We start from the raw sequence: 12,024 nt of genomic DNA on the forward strand, positions 1-12,024 counted from the left end.
AGGAGAGGTCTTGACGGAACACTCCTCAGGTATCTAGAACCTAATGAGTCCAAATGTGGATTAATCGATGTACACAAGGGCATTTTTGGATCTCACTCTAATGGCTTGACACTAGCTCGTAAACTTATTAGAGCTGGTACTATTGGCTGAATATAGAGCAAGAGGCAATCAAATATGCCAAGTCCTACAAACAATTCTAGCTTCATGGGAATCTAATTCATGGTCTATCTAGGGAGCTAATTCCATCTATCATGTTGTAGCCATTCCAACAATGGGCTTTGATCTTGTGGGTCAAATTCACTCATCCTCTTCAAATGGACGAAAGTTCATCATTACAGCTACAGACTACTTCATTAAGTGGGTAGAGGCAGTCCCTCTCTCTATAAAAAATGAAAAAATGGTAGATATGTTCATTATGAATTACATCATATGTAGGTATGGTGAACCTTCCTCCATCATTATTAGCACTGTAGAATAGTTTAAAAATAAGGATTTTAAGGAGTTATGCAAAAAGTTCAAAATCATGCAACACTGGTCTTCTATTTATTACCCCCAAGGTAATGGTAAAGTGGAATCCTCCAACAAGGTGATCCTTAAGATCTTGCATTGCATAGTTAACAAATCTAGAAGGGACTAGCACCTTCAGATTAATTCAACTTTATGGGCTTACAGAACAAGTATTAGAACTCCTACTAGTACAATGCCATTTACCTTGGTATATGGAGTGGATGTTGTGCTTCCCATTGAGGTTGAGATTCCTACTCTAAGAATCTCCATGAAGGGCCTCATTATTGATGATGACTATAGAATATCTCATCTTCAAGAGCTAGAATTGTTCGATGAGCATCAACAAGTTCCATGTGATCATCTTTGAGCTTATCAATAGTGTATTTCTAGAAGCTACAATAAGAAAGTGAAGCCACGCGACTTCCAATTGGGTGATCTCGTTCTAAGAAAAAAACCTAAGAATCAGCAACAATGGGTACAAAAATGCAAGTTCAAACTCAACTAGCTTGGTCCCTATATAGTCACTATTGTGTTTGAATCTGGTCCTTACCAACTTTCTACAACCGAGGGAGAGGCACTCAAGGAGCCCATTAACACTCTCCATTTGAAGCAGTTCTACAACTGATCTGATTTCAAGAGCTCTCTATATATACTTAAATGTCCTAAAAAAATAATTATCTTGGTGAAAACCTAGCAATAGGCACCTCGGTAATTAAAAAAATGGAAAAATACAAAAAATCCAATAAAATACAAAAAAATTGAAAAACAAAAGAAGCGTCATTGATGAAAACCTGGAAAATAGGCATCATGGTAGCAAAAAAAGAATCTTTGCAAAGAAGATGAAAACCTAGTAAAAAGGTGCCTCTTATTCTTAATGCTATATCTTGTAGTGCATCTTATGGCTCATGTACAGTTGCTTTCCTACTTAAGTTTGTTGCTTTCACTCATGTATCCATGGATTGAATCTTGCCATAACTTGGGAGGAATGTCCTATAGTGTCATAAGGATCCCTTTCACAATAGTCACCAGTATTTCTAACTGCATCTGCCTACTATTGCTAGTGTCACTTTTTGAGATTCCTCTCATGGGAGATCTCTTTCACGATAGTCACTAGTTGTTTTAACTATGTCTTCCTACTGTCACTCATGTCACTTTTTGAGATTCCTCCCATGGAAGATCTCTTAAGATTTAGTCACCAGTTATTCTAACTATGTCTACCTATTGTTTCTTGTGTCACTATTGAGATTCCTCTCACAGAAAATCTCTCATGTTAGTCACTATTGTTGCTCAATTTCCTACTAAGGTTCTTCTTACTAAAGATTTCTCTTTGACTTCAGTCACCAATTGTTCTAACTATGTCTATCTATTATTTTCACCCTACTAAAGAGATTTCTTTCACATATGTTATGAACATTAACACTTGACATCAATCCTATAACACAAATACTGAAATGATGACATTCATACTAGTTTCAAATATGTTGAGCTTTTCTTTGTTTATTTTACTTTTTCTTTATCATGTCTCTTTGAACAACTCAATGATGTCTCTTTTGACTAGAAAAGCGAGGACTGGGGGCATGATCTTTTCTTTTCTTGTTTGAGGTTTAGTTCCAATAATTTGAAGCATCCACATAAAAGGGGTGTCCACTATAAGAGCCTTTATCTTTTATTGGATGGCCATGTGTACCTTGACTCCTTTTATATGGATGTATCAGTGAGGTTGGTTCTTCTACTTGCTTATTGGAGTGAACTCTTCATGATATAATAAATACTGATACTCATCCTGCTAAGTGAATGTATGGATCACTGTGAGTATATCTAGCACACTTCTATCTCAAGTTATGAATGAAAGGGTCATTGCGGACATAATACTTACCGATTACTTAGCATAAGAAGGATCTCTCATGTGTCTACTGTGACTGCATGCAAGAAACATTGTAGTTATCCTAACGTTTATGCTTTGATGCTTATGTTCACTTGCTACATTAAAAGGGACAAATATTTTGGTCATTCTAGCTATTTGTGCCTCAAATGCTTACATATAATCCTGATAAAACTAGAATGGATGTCTTAGTCATATTCCTATGATTGCAATTTCAGTGGGAATTGTATGACATTTGGGGTTTAGCTACATGCTTAGTGATGATAATTGTCAAAGCTTGGTAACTAGACCTAGGGTTGCATCTAGTATAGGGACGCATTGCATAAGCACATGATTCGATAACTAATCTACTTACATCCTTCATGATGAGGGATTGTTGGCTTCTTCAAAGTATCATGTTTCTTCATGGCTATACAAGTGTTTGGTTCTTTGGTTCATTCTATCGATCTTCATGGGATACCTATTACTATCAACAAAATAGAACACTACATAAGATATTATTTCATTCATACTTTGCATTTTATACATACTATCATGATTCACCTCATCTATATCACATCCATACATCATATCAAATTTTCATTCATAATCATGATATAAAAATCTCATGTACAAAAAACTATAAAGAGAGAAAGATAAAATGTGCAAAAGGTACTCGAATCAAGAAAATATCATATATAAATATCAAGTCAAAATAGTACATCAGTGCAAAAATAGATGCTACTTGAGCACTATTGATCTCAAAAATGGTACAAAATGGTGTTGGCACACCAATCGATACATAGCCAAATCAAAATTGGGATAAAAATATCTTTCTCCTTCCCCCTCACCCCCTATTGGTGGCAAAGGAGGAGGAGAAGGCATATCTGGCCTTGCAAGAGGTCATGCATCTCCCGACTTTCCTGCATACTGGGAAAATTTGGGCACCTTCTCTACCTCATCTTGCACTACTATTGTATACCCTACAAAATAATATGCTCCCTAGCTGATTGTAGTGGGATCTCATCCTACTGCTACTTAGATCTTTGAGTCTCTCACCTTAGCTGCTCTCGTAGCCTATAGATCTTGTGATCTTTCTCCCTAATCTAGGTGTCTCTCACTACAACCTGTATATGTAACTCTCCTAGCTATCACTATGTTGTCCACACCCACTCTCTCACTCTCCTAAGGGCCTCTTAGGTTTGTGCTAGGATATCTTCACCCTAGGCCCCTGTAGTAGGCTGATCCTACATCTCATCATCACCTAGCCCCTACTCTATCTACTTGACTGGCCACTCCTCTATAAGAGGCCTCTATGTATCTCTTCCTATAGCTTTTAGGGAGCCCATCTCACCTCAAGGATGTCTCTATCCTATACCATTTCAACCAACACCTAGGTCTACTCTCATTTTCCAAGGAGGAATGGGCAATCATCATGTCCTCTATCTAAACCTCTCCTACTGTGGCTATTGTGGCAATCCATGTGGTGCCTGTACTAGCTGAATAGGTATAGCCATCCCAACTAGATCTATGAATCAAGCAAAGGGATTACTCAAAAAATAGGTCTAATATGTGAGAGTCATCCCCCCATCTACTACTACCCCTAGGTAATCCCACTGTGTCGCAACTAAGTTATGTACACCAATCATCAACCTACCTAGATCTAATCTCGGGGACCACCCATAGTCTAGATCTATCATGAGCCACATGTATGAGCAATACTTTTGTGATATATCCTATGGCCAACCATACTATCACCACACTCGTGTCAAAGGGAATCTCTTAACAATTTTCATGGAGTGATCTATCAGTGGTCAAGATACAAACATATACCCAAGCTCTTGGGGTGCATCATCCCATGTTTATGTCTCCCTCCATGGTCACCACACCACCGCTATTGGGTCATCCAATCATGCTCTCCACTGCTTAGTCTTCCCCAGAGCTTTCTGGGTCAACTAGCCTCTATACCTTCATATGAAGGGCTACATGGGCTGTTGCTCATCTATAAAAATTCATCTCATCACTGGCAAGTGCTCCCAAGCCCATATCTGAAGAACATAGACCCTAGTAGCCATGCTCTTCCTCTTGTGATAAATGATCTCATGCATCTCATGGAACATGTGGACAAGCATGCACTGACCCACTCATATCTCTTTGGTGTCTCTAGCATCACCTATAACATCCTACCCCTTCTACACTCCAATCCATGTTGACCTCTATCTGGCATCAAGAAGCAACTAATAAATATGCACAAAACTACTGGCAATCTATGCCCTGCCCATGATTACATCCTCCTAAAAAATCGCCCTGAGTTCCTCTATCCTTGTCCATGGCATTATTTCATAAATAACTCGTGGCCCATGGAATGGGATATGCAATATCACGTAGATATCCTTGGGTGTGATGGTCATCTCTCCCTAAGGAAAATGGAAGGTGTTCATCTCTGAATGGAAATGCTCCACCAATGCAGTCAAAAGGTCATGATTCACTAGCAATGGTGGAATCCAACAAAGATATGATGACCTAAGCCTAGTAATGTGTGCCATGTTGGTATCATCTAGCTACTACAAAAAAGCTCTGTAAGGTGGGTAATGGGACTTGAATCCAACATCAAGAAAGCTAACCTACACACACGAACACAATAGGAAAACAATCAGTCTTTGATAAATGAACAAGACAAACAAAGATGGAAAATTATAATGACAAATCAAATTTCAAACATTTAAACTTGCACTATACACCAGAATTTCATGCAAAATTTCATGTCCTCATGTGAGATTGCACATCTTCGCATGAGAACACACTTCATTGTGCAAAAAGTGATCAAACAATAGGTGAAAAATTCAGCATTTTTAGGGTTTCTCATGCAAAACATGGGTATTATCCACATGAGGAAACCCATAATACCAGGCAAAGAAGTAATAGCTTGGTACTTCTTCATGCAAAGGATGATTGGTCCTACGCAAGGAGACTCATTCTCGCATTAGAACCAACATAACAAATATTAAAAACTACCTAAAACATGTTAAAAACAACTCTAAATGCATGAAAATTGAAATGGGAAACAAGATTATCGATTACTCACTGGATGTCCATATTCAACCAGCCGGTTGTGTCATCTAGACCACTCGAATCAATGTGAATGTATGGGGATGACCATTTTGTCCTCAAAGCTCTCTTCTCCACAAAAGACAAAAGCACAAATGATTTGAAAATGACCCTTTGGAGATTTATATAGGTTTTGACCTAATTTTTCAAACTGCTCCAATTGGCGTGAAAATCACCCCCTAGCTAATTTGGCTGCTCTAAAACCATTTTTGGGATTGAAATTTAAATCTAACACACTTAAATAGCTCAAAATGACATTTCAAAATTTTGGGACTGACACAATTGAACGCTTGTGCAGTCTATTTTTTCTAATACTTTGTGAATCCCGATATATTTTTAAATCACATTTTCTTCAAAATTTCCCAAATTTCTAGAGAAAGTCAACTCCAGTCAAATATGGTCAACTTTGGTCTTTTGGACCTCAAAATCACTCTAAATTGTCTCAAAATTTTCTTTTGATTGTTTTGATCTCTTCTATATTCTTATGAATCTTAGATTTCTTTTGTATCTCTTAACATACTGCTTTGCATCACATTTATGGTGTGTGTGAGTACAAGAGGCCCACATTTTAGGCATACACTTGCCACATGTCACAATTTTGTATCATTGAAGGCTTAACTCTTGACCACAGCTTAACTCCAATGATTAGGTGACAAACCACACTTAGAACTATCACACCTTATTTCCTTAACCTCAGGTTAAAGCTCAAAGCCATGTGAAATAAGCCATTTCATGCGGTCAAAGCATTTTTTTGGACTTAACATTTTATGTCATGACCGTGCAACATAGCTAACTTCATCATTTTTGCACTGTCACACAGTTGTCACCTAATTGTGTGGTTTACATTGTGATTGCGTGATTGATTTCCATGTAGAACTTGATAATGTCATCCCTTCTGTTGGTGTGCTTGGTCAAAATTTGTCACATCACTATTACTTGCCAACTGGTTATGGTTGACTATGGGTCCCCCACGTAAACCTTGTGGCTTCCAAAATCCTTTTGTCTTTAAGAAATTTACATAATAGTGTGTTGGCCCATATAAATGCATTGGGCGACCACTCCTCAGCTAATGTGTGATTAAAACTCAAGTCTTTTCCTCTTGCTTTTTTATCACTAGGCCTTACGGGTATGTTGAAAAATGATTTTTTGCTTCTGCCTTTGAATATTTATTAGGTTTCACTTTGTGCATCAATGACATATTCATTCAAAGGATCATAATAGTTATCCATGATTGGCTTGAGATTTTTCAATTTATTTTAGGCTGCATAAGACATATCATAAATAGCGGGCACCTAGGGAGATCATCCCTTTTGAGCATCAGAAAGGGCTTGACCTCTTTGGAGCATTCATTGGTTCCTAACTAGATGAGGTTTGGTGTAATGTATTGTTTAACACCTCCCCCTTTTATTGAATGTCCTTTCCCATATTTATCTCCACCGAGCCTAACACTTGGAGAATTCCCATACGAGTAAGGTAAATATTTCATTGGCACTTGTAACAATTTCTTCCTTAAGGCCCTGTACAAGGACTCCACCTTTCCCATCCTCCATCAATGCCAGTGGATTTCTTTTTTTTTCATCTATTACAATGTTTTATAGTTCTTCTAGTGTAAGAAAATTTATTATTTCTTCATTGTACAATTCTAAAAATGTGACCTTACCACTATATTATGTATTTTGGCTCTCCAATGTGTCAAATATTTGTTTATCGGCCCTTGGTATCACACCAGCATCAGAACGAATTCATCCACTCTATCCACCCTTGTTCTTTTTACATTCAGCTTCCATTTGAACTCTCAATGTGAGGAACACAAGCTATCACTTCATTCTATCATTTTCTCCCTTCATTATATCACATTAGAGGTTATGGAGGAGCATGGTTTGGCTCTTGATGCATTCTAACTAGTGGTGGAGGGGGGAAATGTATGCAGTGATAGAAACACCCAATACTCATTTCAAACTTGCATCCACTACTCCTTGCTCTACTGCTCCTACATACTTAACATTCACAATGTCTCTTTTACAACTCATGTCCTCCATTTCTTTCAAGATGTTGATCACTCTCCTTCCATGATGATGTATTGGCAGAAAACTTCAGCAATAGAAAAGCCTCCAATAACCATCAAATTCTAAAAGAAAATTTGAAAATAATGGGTGATACAAATTGGCATTTGACTTCTCTACTTCTAGCTTGCTCACTCAGGCTTTAAAATAGTAAGGGTTGGGAGAAGCCTTCCCCTTTTTAGAGAATTCAAGCTTAGTAAACAAGTGTAGTGAGATGCATCCAATGCTTTTAAAAATTAAAAAAACCCTTTGACTATCAATGAGTGATTGTTCTAACTACTCACCCCTTCTATATAGATACTTCTTTCCTCCAAACTAGATGTTTCTTCTTTTTGTAAAACATCCCATAACCACCTGAATTTGCAGCTCCTCACCCTCTTAGACTTTTGTTGCAGGAGCACTTAGGGTAAGGTAAAGCCCCAATCTAGATTTCTAGTTTGTAGATGGTCTAACCAACCATTGGGATAATAAGTACTATTGATAAATTTCCAAGGTGTGTTTAGGAGGATTGATGTGATAGATTTTGGATTAGGAGTCTAATTTTGCCAATTAGGTCCTAATAAGGGGAAAATTGTAAAAGTTGCTCTAAGGGGGAAAATGTGGTAATAAAATTTGGAAAATATTATATAGAGATTGTCCTTAGATGTTCTAAGGTCCTAGATGGCTTGGTAACATCTTATGCAAGTTTGAAGAGTCTAGGAGCAAAATTGCAAAAGTTGTCAAAAAGTTGCATTGACAACTTTGTAATTTTTGCAAAATTGCTTGACAACTTTTAGGTAGTTTTTGCAAAACCAATGAATTGGGAAGCTATGGTTCAAACTATAGGCTAGGATGGATCATGAAGTATATTTAAGACTTTTCCAACTCATTTCCAAGGGTTGGATAGTTGGGTGTACTAACAGTACCTGTAGTAGGACAATTTTATCATAGTTTTGGAGTTTGATTGGAGTTTTTTAATTTGAATAAGGAACTATTTTTTATGGAATTAAATCTTTTTTTTATTCCTTGAATCTATTTGGAGTTATTTTGTTTTCAAATAAGCATTTGATATGGTTTAGAAAATTATTTATTTCTAGTAATCATGTTGTCCAGTTTTGTGTTGCAATTATGAAATGAGTTATGGCTTAAGTCTCCTTGGTCTAATCACCATAACTCTTGGAGAAAAAGTAATAGCCTCTTTACATAGTGTAAATATGGTTTTTAGAGGTTGTGGAAGGCCAAATGCTATATTTACAAGTGAGCCCTAGGTAAGCAGGTAAGCTTGGCAAGGTGCAAGGAGATGCTTGTAAAGAAGTTTTGTGATGAATAGATGATTGACTTGGGTCAATCTTGTGTTGGAAATTTAGGAGAACTATATGAAGATAGCAAAAGTCAAAGGAGGAGTTTGGCAATATATTTTGAAGCTTGTGGAAAACTAAACATTGGCATTGCCTTTAAAACCCCTAAAAGTAAGGTTTTTTGAGTCCATATTATATGAACATTGCTGGAACCCAAGACCTACAAAATATTTAAGGGTTGGTCATAGGGTATGTTAGTACCCAATATGATCAAAATTTTAAAACTTCAAGTGTAGAGTTTGAACCACTTTGAACTTCAGTTCAGAGTAGTTCAAAGTAGTTCAATGGTTCAGATAACCCATCTTGCAGGTTCAATACAAGCAAAGTTCAGATTCTAGGTTTGAAATGCAGAATTTTCAGTTCATAAAAGTTCAGAGCCCATGTTCAGTTTAGTACCTAGATTCAATCTCAATTCATGTTTCAAGCTCAAAATTCGTCAGCTTAATTAGACTCCACCAGCTCAACAATTTCAAAGATTCAATGAGTCTGATGATTCAAAGGCTCAATCAAAGTTTGAAATGCAAATCTATTAATTCAAGAAAGTTCACGATACATGATTAGTTTTTGAGCTCGGTCTTGATTGAATGGTTCATGTTCAATCAATGTGGACATGGTTTTAAAACTTTCAATTTCAAGTTTTGAACCTCTTTGAAGTACTTCAAACTTAGTTCAAAGTAGTTCAAAGTGGTTCGATAGTTCAAAGGTGGCTTGAGATGCAGATTTGTTAGCTCAAAAGGGTTCAGAATCCTGTCTCAATCCATACTTCAGTTCTATATTCTGTCAATTTAATGATTCCAAGAAAGTGTGAAATGGTTCATTCAGAAAAGTTCATAATTAGATACCATCGGTTCAAACTGGTTCAAAGCAGTTCAATGGTTCAGTTGATTCATCCTACAGGTTCAATACAAATCAAAGTCCAGCCTCGATCTATGATTCAGGGTTCATAATTTGAGAAGGCACCCTAGTCAAAGCACAAAATATCATCATGGTAAATATTCAAGGTTCCTTAATTTAGAAGTTCAAATTTTTTCAGTATTTCAGCATGCAAATTTAGAGACAATATTCGGGCTCAATGTCTTCAAGTTTGGTGATTCACTGCAGGGGTATAGAGAGTTTAGGTTCAGAATTCACTGGAAGCTTTGCCAAATTTATCAAGTTCACCTTGGGAACTCCAATTCAAATTTAAGTATTTAAAGATGCAAACATATGATTCAGGATTTCAATCATAAATAGATCTACATAATTATGAGGCAAGGTGGCAATATATGCACAGTGGTGCTTCTAGTCCCTATCCTTACCAATATATGGGCTCGAGTTCCTTTTGGTTCAAAGGACCACAAATATGAGATAGTCAGATATCTCAAATATAATTAGCAAACCTTTCCCAATCTACAAGAATAATTTGAGAGGAAATTTGGAACCCACAACATCCAAATTTGAAAGCAACAACAATATAATTCATCTTCATGTAGCGTAGTCTGGAATGAAGGTTGCAATGTTCAGACTTAAGTACACATTTTAATAGTCTAGAAAAATAATCAATGATGGCCCATGAGTTTATGAGAACCCATGAAGGGAAACCACATATAAGTACACATTTTAATAGTCTAGAAAAATAATCAATGATGGCCCATGAGTTTATGAGAACCCATGAAGGGAAACCACATATAACCTACCAAGTGGAAAGCCGCACCCTTTATAATTGAATTGGGTGCGAGCACGTGCTACAGATCCCTCATGTGTTTAACCTATGTTACTCATAGCACATGCACATCATTATGCTAGGAATCCCAAGTGCATATTACATTATTCCTCATGATGGGAGAGCTATTATATTGCCCAGCACTTCCCACAAATAGCTTGCTTTGTTGCAGGATCCATATTAATATCACTCGAAGGCTTTCAAAGAGCATGGATCTCTATGATATACGAGTTTGGGGTACTAATGTTCTATATATAATCAAGCCTCCATGCCATGATATTTGAGTTAGTCCAGTGCCGCTTCCTGTCAACAATGAAAGTGAAGAAGACCAAAACTTGCAGGTGCATTAGAAGCATTTAACAAATATGTGCAGATAGAAAAGAATACCACAGGTTTCAATACATATGCAAACTTGTTCCAGTTAACAAGTGCAACAACCATGGAGATCTTTGAGAGCCCATTTAAATTGGCATTTCTTTTTAACTGAACTCCCATTATCGTAGTCGGGTAAGAGTCACGCGGTCACAACAGTTACCTGCGATGCCTTGTCATCAGTTATGATGACTGTCATAGCAAGAATATGCCTGTTACATCAATGACTCAATATCATGCATTATGGGTCTTGATTCACAATGAAAGTAAACATCAGGTTTTTAAAGATATGTTGTAGTATATGTCCAAGGCTCTACTAGCGGGTGTACTGATTATAGCTAATGGGATCGTGCCCACAGTCTGGCTTGGCATTTAAGCCTGCATAACCGTAAGGAATTGAGTTCTTTTGATGGAATCATCTAACTGATGGAGGAAGATAAAAATGAGCATAAAGCAAGCTAATATGCCTGTAGTCTATTATTAAAATCAATCTTTCCTCTTAATAAAGTCGTGAGCTGCTAACTAAAGGAAGCCTTGTTGAACTTCATATATTACAAGGAGATTAGTGCCAAACTATGAGAAAAAGATAAAATAAAGGCTCATTAGGATTCACAATTTTTGGATCATCATTGAGCTCAATACCAAAATCTCATGGGAAATTCAAATGAGGAATAAATGTGGAAAATTATTAATTGACATCTGTCAATTAATTCTGTACACTTGTCCAAAGCAGATACAGCCATGGGAAGATGTTAAAACTTTGATTAATAATCTTTGGATTGAAAGTTCATCAAAATAGTTTTGAGAAGGATTATTATAGAGGGAAATAAACTTTAATAAATTTTATGAAGATAAGCCAATGGAAAAAAAAGAAATTTTCTGGGAATGTGTAAGGAATCATCTTGCAAGAAGTAGTTACGGGAACAGAAAGGGAGATTTTTGTGGAATCCTATTTAGCTGAGGCTAGAAGATAAAGAAAGGGTTCCACTTTCTACTAGGTTTTGTAGACTTTGGGCTATAGAACAGAGGAGTTGGATTGAAAGTTTCATTTGCTGGGAGAGAAAGAGCAGAGTT

This window comes from Cupressus sempervirens, chromosome 6, assembly GCF_028749045.1.
Source record: "Cupressus sempervirens isolate cs-2001-9-10 chromosome 6, ASM2874904v1, whole genome shotgun sequence".
NCBI classification, from domain to species: domain Eukaryota; kingdom Viridiplantae; phylum Streptophyta; class Pinopsida; order Cupressales; family Cupressaceae; genus Cupressus; species Cupressus sempervirens.